Source organism: Triturus cristatus, chromosome 3_2, assembly GCF_964204655.1.
Source record: "Triturus cristatus chromosome 3_2, aTriCri1.1, whole genome shotgun sequence".
Classification (NCBI taxonomy): domain Eukaryota; kingdom Metazoa; phylum Chordata; class Amphibia; order Caudata; family Salamandridae; genus Triturus; species Triturus cristatus.
This window is the reverse complement of record NC_140584.1, coordinates 758,854,290-758,863,338: the sequence shown is the minus strand read 5'-3', so window position 1 is coordinate 758,863,338 and position 9,049 is coordinate 758,854,290. Positions and strand designations below refer to the sequence as shown.

The 9,049-nt window shown below is 43.8% G+C and overlaps 1 pseudogene; it reads right to left on the bottom strand.

Annotated features, from left to right (window-relative positions):
• Positions 1-8,163: 8,163 nt before the first annotated feature.
• Positions 8,164-8,465, bottom strand: LOC146858058 (gamma-secretase subunit PEN-2 pseudogene; annotated as a pseudogene).
• Positions 8,466-9,049: the final 584 nt, after the last annotated feature.

Genomic DNA, 9,049 nt, shown 5'->3' with positions numbered 1-9,049 from the left:
GTTCCTGGGCCCTTGGAAGTGTAACCTGGTGAGCAAATCCATGCTCCGACTCTCAGCGCCCATTTTCTCGCTGCAGCACCTGTGGTGCTGCTAATGAATAGACACAGCACCTGCTTGCAGCTGAAAACTCAGTGCAGCTCAAGTCCCAATTACTGTGTTTCTGATGTCCATGGACCCGCTCAAACTTTGGAGGAGGAGGCTCTAATGTGGAGTGGGATCTGATCTTGTTCTGATGCTATGCCAGAATAGGCTAGTCCTCCACCCTATTTCATTTGTCCAACAATTCCTGGTTCTAGTTGGCTTTTGTACCCCCCCTGGGGTGAGCAGATTGTGGGCAAACCTCCACTCTTCATCTCCAGTGTTACAGAAAGATGATCTGGCAAACTTGTGTAGGGGTTGCAGTCCAAAGCCCGGAATTTCCAGCCTCTACCCAATTGAAAAAATAATCCATGATTTATGTCACATAGTTTATTTAGAATGTGGATGAACACCCAAGAAGAAAGACTGTTAGTGTGACGGACATGAGGTATGTGGCCCAAAACCTAGAGGGAAAAGGCCCTACGCCAGATAAATCTTTCATACAACTACTGGAGTAAAGTGCTGTTTTCTGTCCCCCGGTGAGGGCAGATTGATGGTAAACAGAAAGACTATGAAACCATCTGTGTGGAGGGTTCAGCCTCATGGCATGTGGGTTAGGCGGACACTCCATATACTTTAGTTTTGTCCCAGAATAATCCCTTCAGTGCTTCATGGTGGTGAAAAAGACTGCAATGCCATGTGGAGGGGGATATTCCTCACTAGTTAAATTTTTGCTTCATCTAAAAGAAATCGCCCTTCTCCATTGGTGCTTTCTGTCACCCCCTGGTTTGAGCAGATTGTGGATAACCTCCTGCATCTGTCACTCCATGGGGGGGAGTAGGAAGACTGGTGTGCAATGTAGGGTGTTAGGTGCATTCCCATGCCGCGTGCAGCTTGCTTCCTCTACATAGAGTTTGCTTGTCCACAAAAAATTCCTGCTGTCCAATGCCTCCACTTGGTGATTAGACTGGAAACACACGCAACCAACTTGCTACTCAGGGGTAAGCAAGACAATCAGAGTGATTTTGCTCACCCCTAAAAAAAATCCATGGTGTTGATAGAGATGCTCAGCGCCCCTTGGGAGTGCTGAACAGGACTAAAACACCCATTTCCTGCCAACCACATAGGCCAGAGAGGCTCCTGGGCCTTACGTCATTGGGTGCGCTAATTTAATGCAATAGGGGAAACTCCAAAGTTACAGATAGTCTTTGGTGTCTAGTGGGTTGATCTGAGATTCTGCAGAAAGTGGAGCATTCCCCTTTTCAACAGTGTCTCTCTTACCTTGATTGGTGCTCAGCACATGAGATATGTCATGGAGCACCCGATCTCTCGCCAGCCACTGGAGATGATGCCTCTGGTGGCATCTCAAATCTTCTTTGATGAAGCTGGCATGCTGGAATCATGCTAATTTCCTCAATGGTGAAAGGAAGGAATTGGTGGCTGACGTGGAAGGGCTTCCTTGTCAAGCTTCTAACGAGGGGATCAAAAGGAAATGCCTCAAAAAGTGGAAAATGCACAGCGAGAATCTAAACATTTAACCTAGCTCTTACTTTTGATTACCACGCAAGGCCTAATTATAGGTTGTGCAGATTTAGGTGTGGAGAAACAGGGTGGCTGAAATAAATGGCTTTAGCTGGTACCCTGGATAGGTCTGGTTCTACTTAATCCCAACAGGTGACATTTTCCTCAGAATTATTTTTTGTGGTGATTAATACTCTTGTTTAACACATGCTCTAATCAGATGGTAAATTGCAGTGGGAGTTCGTGGTGGGGCACGAATGGGAATGTGGGGAAGCGGACAACGAGGGTGGCATTGGTAGTTTTGTTGCCCACCCACTGCCATAGGTGGGAGACAGGCCGCATTGGGCTTGCATCACCAAACGACAACTGTATGATCCGCTCGAGTCTCTCAGTAGTATAATCAGCTTGGTGATACAGCACCCAGTAAGTCTGCATGCAGGTACAAAGGGCCAGTTAACATCTGGTAGAGTGGTTTTCCTCCAAAGCATACTGCTCTATCCAACGTAATGTGTTTTCCTATTGCTTTCACAAATGTGTTAATCATGTTTATACTTGTACTGTATTAACAAGTTTACTCTGTTACTTAAAATAGTACAAGAAAGAACATTACCTACAAGTGCTGGTTGTCTGTTGCTACATTCCTGCATTTGTAGCTGTATTGGGCACTGATGGATGATCACTGAATTGGTGTGCTTGTTTTTTACAGTATGTTTGTAGCTTGTTTTCTAAAAGAAAATCTAAAAGAAAATTAGACTCAGAGAGCCCACTTCACAACCCTTGCAGGGTGTTTTTAACTTAAACTTATAGACAGCCTGTTTATTGAGTGTAACGCACTGTTGTAGTTCACAAACTGTGGTTTTATACCTGCAAAAATTATTTAGTCCACATATTTTTTCTTGTGAATAAATGTCCTACCAGTGGTGGGGAGTGGTCGTTCCAGAGTAGGAAATACCTAGAAACGTAGACAACATGAAGGCATGAGATGAGTTTTTGCAAAAGCCAAGATTGAATATTTCAGGTGTGCAAATAGAAAGGCAGTGCTCCCATAACTGGCAGAGTGTAGAAGAAGGACTTTTTCTGCAGAAACTTAGCTTCCAGGCACATGCCTAATGGGCATATTATCAAGCCAGGCGAAAACTGCCACCCAAAACAGCGATAATGGGCTTGATAATATGCTCTATGGAATTCCAATTGAAGCCCATGTTAAATGTGAAGGACGTCTAACATGGGCTTCAATTGGAATTCCATAGAGCATATTATCAAGCCCATTATCGCCGGCAGCGATAATTTTAGCGCCTGGCTTGATAATATGCCCCTAAGATCCTTTGGAAGTTCCGAAAAAGACACATAAATTTACAAAAAAGTAGATCACTAGGAGATATAATACATAGTTCTATGTGAAACATGCCGAGAGCCAGCAGAGGTATTTAAGTACAAATATCATCATGAACAGTGGTTTTTAGCCTTTTGACTGCTGTGGATTGCCACTGATAATTACTAGAATCTGGGAACCCCAATGAATTATTATTGGCATCTGGGGACATCCACTGAGTCTTTATTGGAATCAGGGGCTCCAGCTTAAGCAATTTCGAGGATTTGAACCACAAAGCAGTACACAAAGAAACAGACACAAGCATTCATCAAAGAAATAAGCAAATGATTACATATTTAATTTCATTCAGAAAGACATATAAAAATCATAATTTTAATCAAAGGTTTGGAGCTTTTTGAAATTCAGGGCCTGAGTACGATGACGGTGGGAACCCCACCACCATCGTAATACTGTTTTCCGCCTGGCACATTAGGATGGAGGGCGGATGGGTGGCGGTCAGACAGACCGATGGCCATGGATCCGACGGACTCAAGGAGGGAACATCACACCCTACAATGGTGGGGGTGCCTGCCAGGCACCACCGTATGGGTTATGATGTCCCTCCATGCCGGCCGTTTCCTGGTGGTTTACCCACCATGAAAAGGCTGGCTGAAAAGGACATTGGGGGCCAGAAGCGGACCCCCATCCCTTGGCATTCAGTTTTGGGTTTACGAGGCACCTATGGTGCCCCCCTAAATATCCCTGCACCATGTTGCATGCCATGGCAGGCACCATGCGGGGCCTGCCACATAGTACAGTGATATGTGTAATGTTCATTTTTTTGTACTGTGACATGTGCTGGAGACCACAGCACCCGCAGCCTAAAATAATATATACATTGCGACCTCCTTGGCAGTGGTTGCATCCTAATTCACCCGGCGGGACCACCGACTTGTAGTTTGGGAAGTCCAGTTTCTGAATGACCACCCATCATCCTTCCTGTATTCTCTTTCATGAAGCTGGTCTGCTCTCACGAATCAATATAAGCATACCAACTTAATATTTAGTCTCCAATTTCAAATACTTTCACACTTACAGAACATTGTAAAAGATTCATTTTGACAGTTTTTTTATTTTATTTATATACACCTTATTCATTTGTGAACATCCTTTCATTTTTTAACTAGTCACGGACCGTTGAGGACCCACATGGGTACCAGGACAACAGGTTCATCTAGAAAGTAGCTAATGCTGGACTTGATTCACCGGTGCTGTCACCTGTGATAATTAAACAAACCCATGACCCTGCAACAAGAGGGCTCAATTACTACGTAACATTTTTTCATAGAAAACTATTTCATGATGAATATTTAAGACACACACACGTGTTCTGAGCAATACAAGTTTGATGAAGAAAGTGTATTTATAGCTTTGAGGAATTGGTTTTAGTAAAACATCTGATGACAAATATATGACTGGGTTCAATTTGAGGTTTACAAAGAAACACACAGGCAATGTTCTTTTACGACTCCAGGCAAATAGCATATAAATCAGCAACCATGTTTACACCTGGTTGCTCTTTTAAATTGTATTGACTCCCAGGCTGACTGTGAAACTTTAAATATTAATTACAATTCAAAGTAACGAATGTAGACAGCCAATGAAAATAAGATAAAGGGGTCTGTATCTCAGGTAAGCCCGGCGGCAGTCCAGCTGTAAGGTTGCAGCATGTTTAAGTTGTTTTTCACACCAAGCTGAAGGCGATGCATTCCAATCCATGAGGTGATTTATCAATATAGCACCATCCAAGAGGACAACAATGCGCTAATGTACAAATAGCTACTTCCTAAGGCCTACTGTATTTCACAGGCGAATGCACAGTAGTAATATTGCTCTCACTCAGTTAATTACATGGACTGCTTCATAAAATGTCAGCTCCTCAGAAGCAAAGCAATCTAGCTAAAAAAGAAATGCGGGTAAAAGCAGAAACGAGAACAACTCTAAGGTACTGGAAATGGGTTTCAATCACACAGAACGTGTCTCAAGATGTGAGAAAGTGGGCATCGAGGCAAAAACACAATTATCTTTATTTCCAGGTGAATTAAGGTAACTGCACCAATGTCCTGAATGAACGATAAGTGACTTCGAGAGCAAAACTCATTGCTCCAAATAGGCATAGTTCTATGGAAGTGATGTACATGCAATATAGGGAGAATAGGTAGTGGACTCCAAAATAAACTAACCGCTGTTTAATGTAGGATCCGGGAAGTGATTTTATTTTAAATGTATACAGCGCAACAAATGCCCATTGGCGTCAAAGCGCTATAATCACAGCAGCCCACCCAATCCATCAGTTAATCAAACAGCTGGGAGACCAGGAAGAGACATAGCCTATAGAGTGTACAGCCCCGTTTTTAATGTCTCTCTAAAAAGCAAATGCTCTTTGATTGAAGTCAAGGAGTGAAGGAGCGAGTTCTAGAGTCTGGCTGCAGCAACTGAGAAAGCTCTGCCCCCATCGCATCTTAAAGACTCTGGGCAGGGTGACTAGATTGCGAAGGGCAGAACACAGGACTTTGCTTGGACTGTACCAATTGAACATCTCCCTTATCCCAACAGGGCATAATTGATAATCTTATGTAGCATACAGATAGCCTGAAATGTGATGTGCTTTCTGAAAGGGAGTCAGTGAAGGTCACTCAGCCCTGCAGAAGCAGATTGATGCTTAGGAACATCAAGAACAGCCCCAGCGAGAGCGTTCTGAACTACTTGCAGTTTAGCTTGGGCACTGATGTTAAAATCCAGAGAGAGAGTGTTGAAGTACTCATTTCTGGACATAACCAATTACAGAGCAAACTGCTTCCGTGCAGAGATAGGAATGGAGGGAAAGATGTTTTCAGGCTTCTTATAGGCCAGAAGCACGTAGCAACTGTGTGATTGGCCTATCCATTAAGGGAAAGCTCAGCATCTAGAATTACTCCAAGATTACTAGCGTTATCCGCCGGGACAGGCAAAGTGCCAAGGGAGTCTGGCCTCCAAGCATCATTCCAAATTGAAGAATGCATTCTAAAGATCAGCATTGAGTTTGACAAAAGTTTTTCCCATCCATTCTGCTACTGCAGACATATAATGTGAAAAATTAACTGCTGTGGCTTGTTCTTAGGAATCAACACAATATTTTGGGTGTCATCAGCGTAAGATATTGCATGCAGCCCAAAGGAACGGGTAATGGTGGCAAGTAGAGAAACATATAAATTAAATAATGTAAGGTTCAGAGTCAAAGCCCGCTGTACCCCAAAAGGCAAGGAGGAGACATCAGAATAATATTGGTTCAGCATGACCTATGAGAACGATCTTTGAGGAAGGAGTACTCTGTGATGCCCATCTAAGGTAGGCATTCAATTTGCAGAGAGGTGGATATGGTATAAAAGGCCAATAGAATCAAGGTCATGCTTTGCCTTTCTTCCAGTAACCGCCGGATACTGTCGATGGCAGATACTAATGAACTTCAGTACCATGATGTTGCCAGAAACTGAACTGTGATCTGTCGAGCCATCCCTGGTCTTTCACAAACTTCAACAGATGGACAGTTAAGTGTCTTTCCTGGATCTTAGCAGGCACTGGAAGGAACAAGATTGGATGATAGTTTGTGCACTTTTTACTATCAAGATTAGTTTTTTAAAGAGGCCTGACCACTGACTACTTCCATAGCCATGGATAGCAGCCAGGAGAGATTGCCTTACTCAATCCAGATGAAAGAGGGTGCACCACAGTACCAACTACCATATGCAGCCTTGCAGGTCTGCATTCCTCCAAAGGCCAATTGGATTTAGTGTTAACAAGATTCTGTTCCACCCTTTCGTGGGTAAGTGCCGGAAATAAATTAAGCTGGTTAGTCTTTTGATCAATAGAATTTGAGATGTTACAAATATCCCTTTGATGCTTACTACAGAGGGATCGTAGCATTCTGTTTCCTCTTTTTGATAATGCAAGTTCACCTCAGATATTTGTAATTTTAAGCTAAATAAAAGAAGCCAAATGATTGCAGGAATCCTGCGACCCTTCACTCCCTCCAACTGAGGGGGAGGAGACCTGTTGCATTATCGGAAAAGGCTCTTTAGACGATTAGCTGAATTGATTTTATTGGTATAGTATACTGATTTTTCCTCTTTAAGAGCTATTTTGTATTACCTAACCCTACTACTTTGAGCGACTCTTTCTTGCTCCTCATAGGAGTTTCTCCATACTCGCTCCTGATGGTGGCAAGACTATCTCAGAGCTCTCAGTGCTGTAGGGGAAATTCTCCTCAGCTTAATCTCCCGAATGGGGGCTATTGTATCAGGAACCATACCCAGCCAAGTCGCAAAGGCCTCTGCACCCTTGTCTGCATTATCATGTATCACCAAGGGCATGTTGGTGTTTCCTGCTTTCCACTTATCCAGTCAACTAACCGCAGTCTCTAGTCCCCTCACCCCAATCATAGCTGAACCTCCAGTATGCCCCCTCCAAACTGGGACATAGACATTGACGTTTGAAAAGGGTGTGACAAGATTAGCTTTTACTCTGGTGCCCCCCCACTGCAAACACAAATTATAAACTAGATGAACCTTTATGCATTCTATCACTAAATGAAAGATGGTGGCTAAAAGAAAGTTCTAATTTATGGAACAGATTATGTCATCTTCATTAAGTATAGGTCAATAAGGCAACTGCACTGTGGAAAACCTAAGCCTCTACTGCCATCTGCAGGGGGCCACACCATAGTGGGGCCCTAGGTTTTCTCCACATCTTCCTACAGAAGTGTCCTTCAGAATGTTAAATATGGATCTTATCCATGAGGTCAAACCACAGTTTATTTCCTTGGAGCAAGTCACCGGCAACAGACAGTCATCTGGTCAAAGTTTCAAACTGTATTTTCAAGCGCCACCAAGTGGTTTCAGTAAAAAAGGAAAATGCGGAGGGTATTCACAGCTGGAAAAGAAAAATCACCGACGTTGTTCTGTGGTCTTTGCTGCTAGGTACACAGGAACATGTAGTCCTTATAGGAGCCTCCGGGATAATGTAGTCTCTAGTGCGGATTGCGCAGACACGGCCTCCAAATGAGCCAGAAAAAAGGGTACAACACGGGAGTGCCTCCTGATTGGGCTAGTACATTTTCACTGGAAACTGTTCTCGTGCCGGTCCAAAGGAGAGGAGCATCTACTAAGTTTGCCTCATCAGTGGAAGGAGCTGGGGTGCCAAATTCGAATCAGACATCAAGGAATGTGTGGAGGTATGGTGATAGACAGGTACTCTCCAGCGCACCCCAGTCAGCACTGTGCAGCTGGTAAACGGTGATACAAAAAGTCCAAATCACAACCCAGAAGAGGCATATGGCAGAGCACTGCACATAGCCCTCTGTCTGCGGCGGCTCCGTAAATGCAGGTTTCAGGAAAGTATCCTTGAAAAATCTGAACACGTTCACCAGCCAGAGAAAAGGCAACAGTGCAAAGCCTCCCAAATAGTACTTCCTGCGCAAGTTCAGCTTTTCCTCATTAGGTACTCTTTCGAGATCCATTTTTCACGATTGAACGCTTTTCTCGTTTACATTCAAGGGACGGAATCATTTGACGATCCCTTTCTTGCTTCCTTCCGCAGCCTCTTCTTACTGCACATGCGCAGAAGCACTGCAGGCCACTTGTTCTGGGTAGACGAAGCCGCGCTTCGTGACAGTCATCTCGTTAAAGAAGGGTGGTCCAGCTCTGCATGGTGGTCTATGATGCTAGTGGGGGTTCTTCAAGATGTCAACAAAATGTGTACTAATGCAACCACAAATAGGAAGGATGTTCATGATACTTCACACATTTTCTGCTCGAGCAACCCACGGCATTTGGGTATGCAAGCTTTTATATGTAGTGTTTTGTGCACTGAGGTAGTCAAGTCATGAATTTGTGCAACTTTTTAGAACACTGCAACAACAACGTGAGCGTGGGACCCATACGTGAGCATACCTGTAACACTCAGGTCATCAACTGCAGCATCAAATATATAATGGTTGTATTGCTTCAATTAATCTACGCACCCACGATTGCTCTGCCACACTCAAAACCATTGTTTTATGCCCACCAAGTCACTCTAGACTAATGCTCGCCTGAGGCAAAT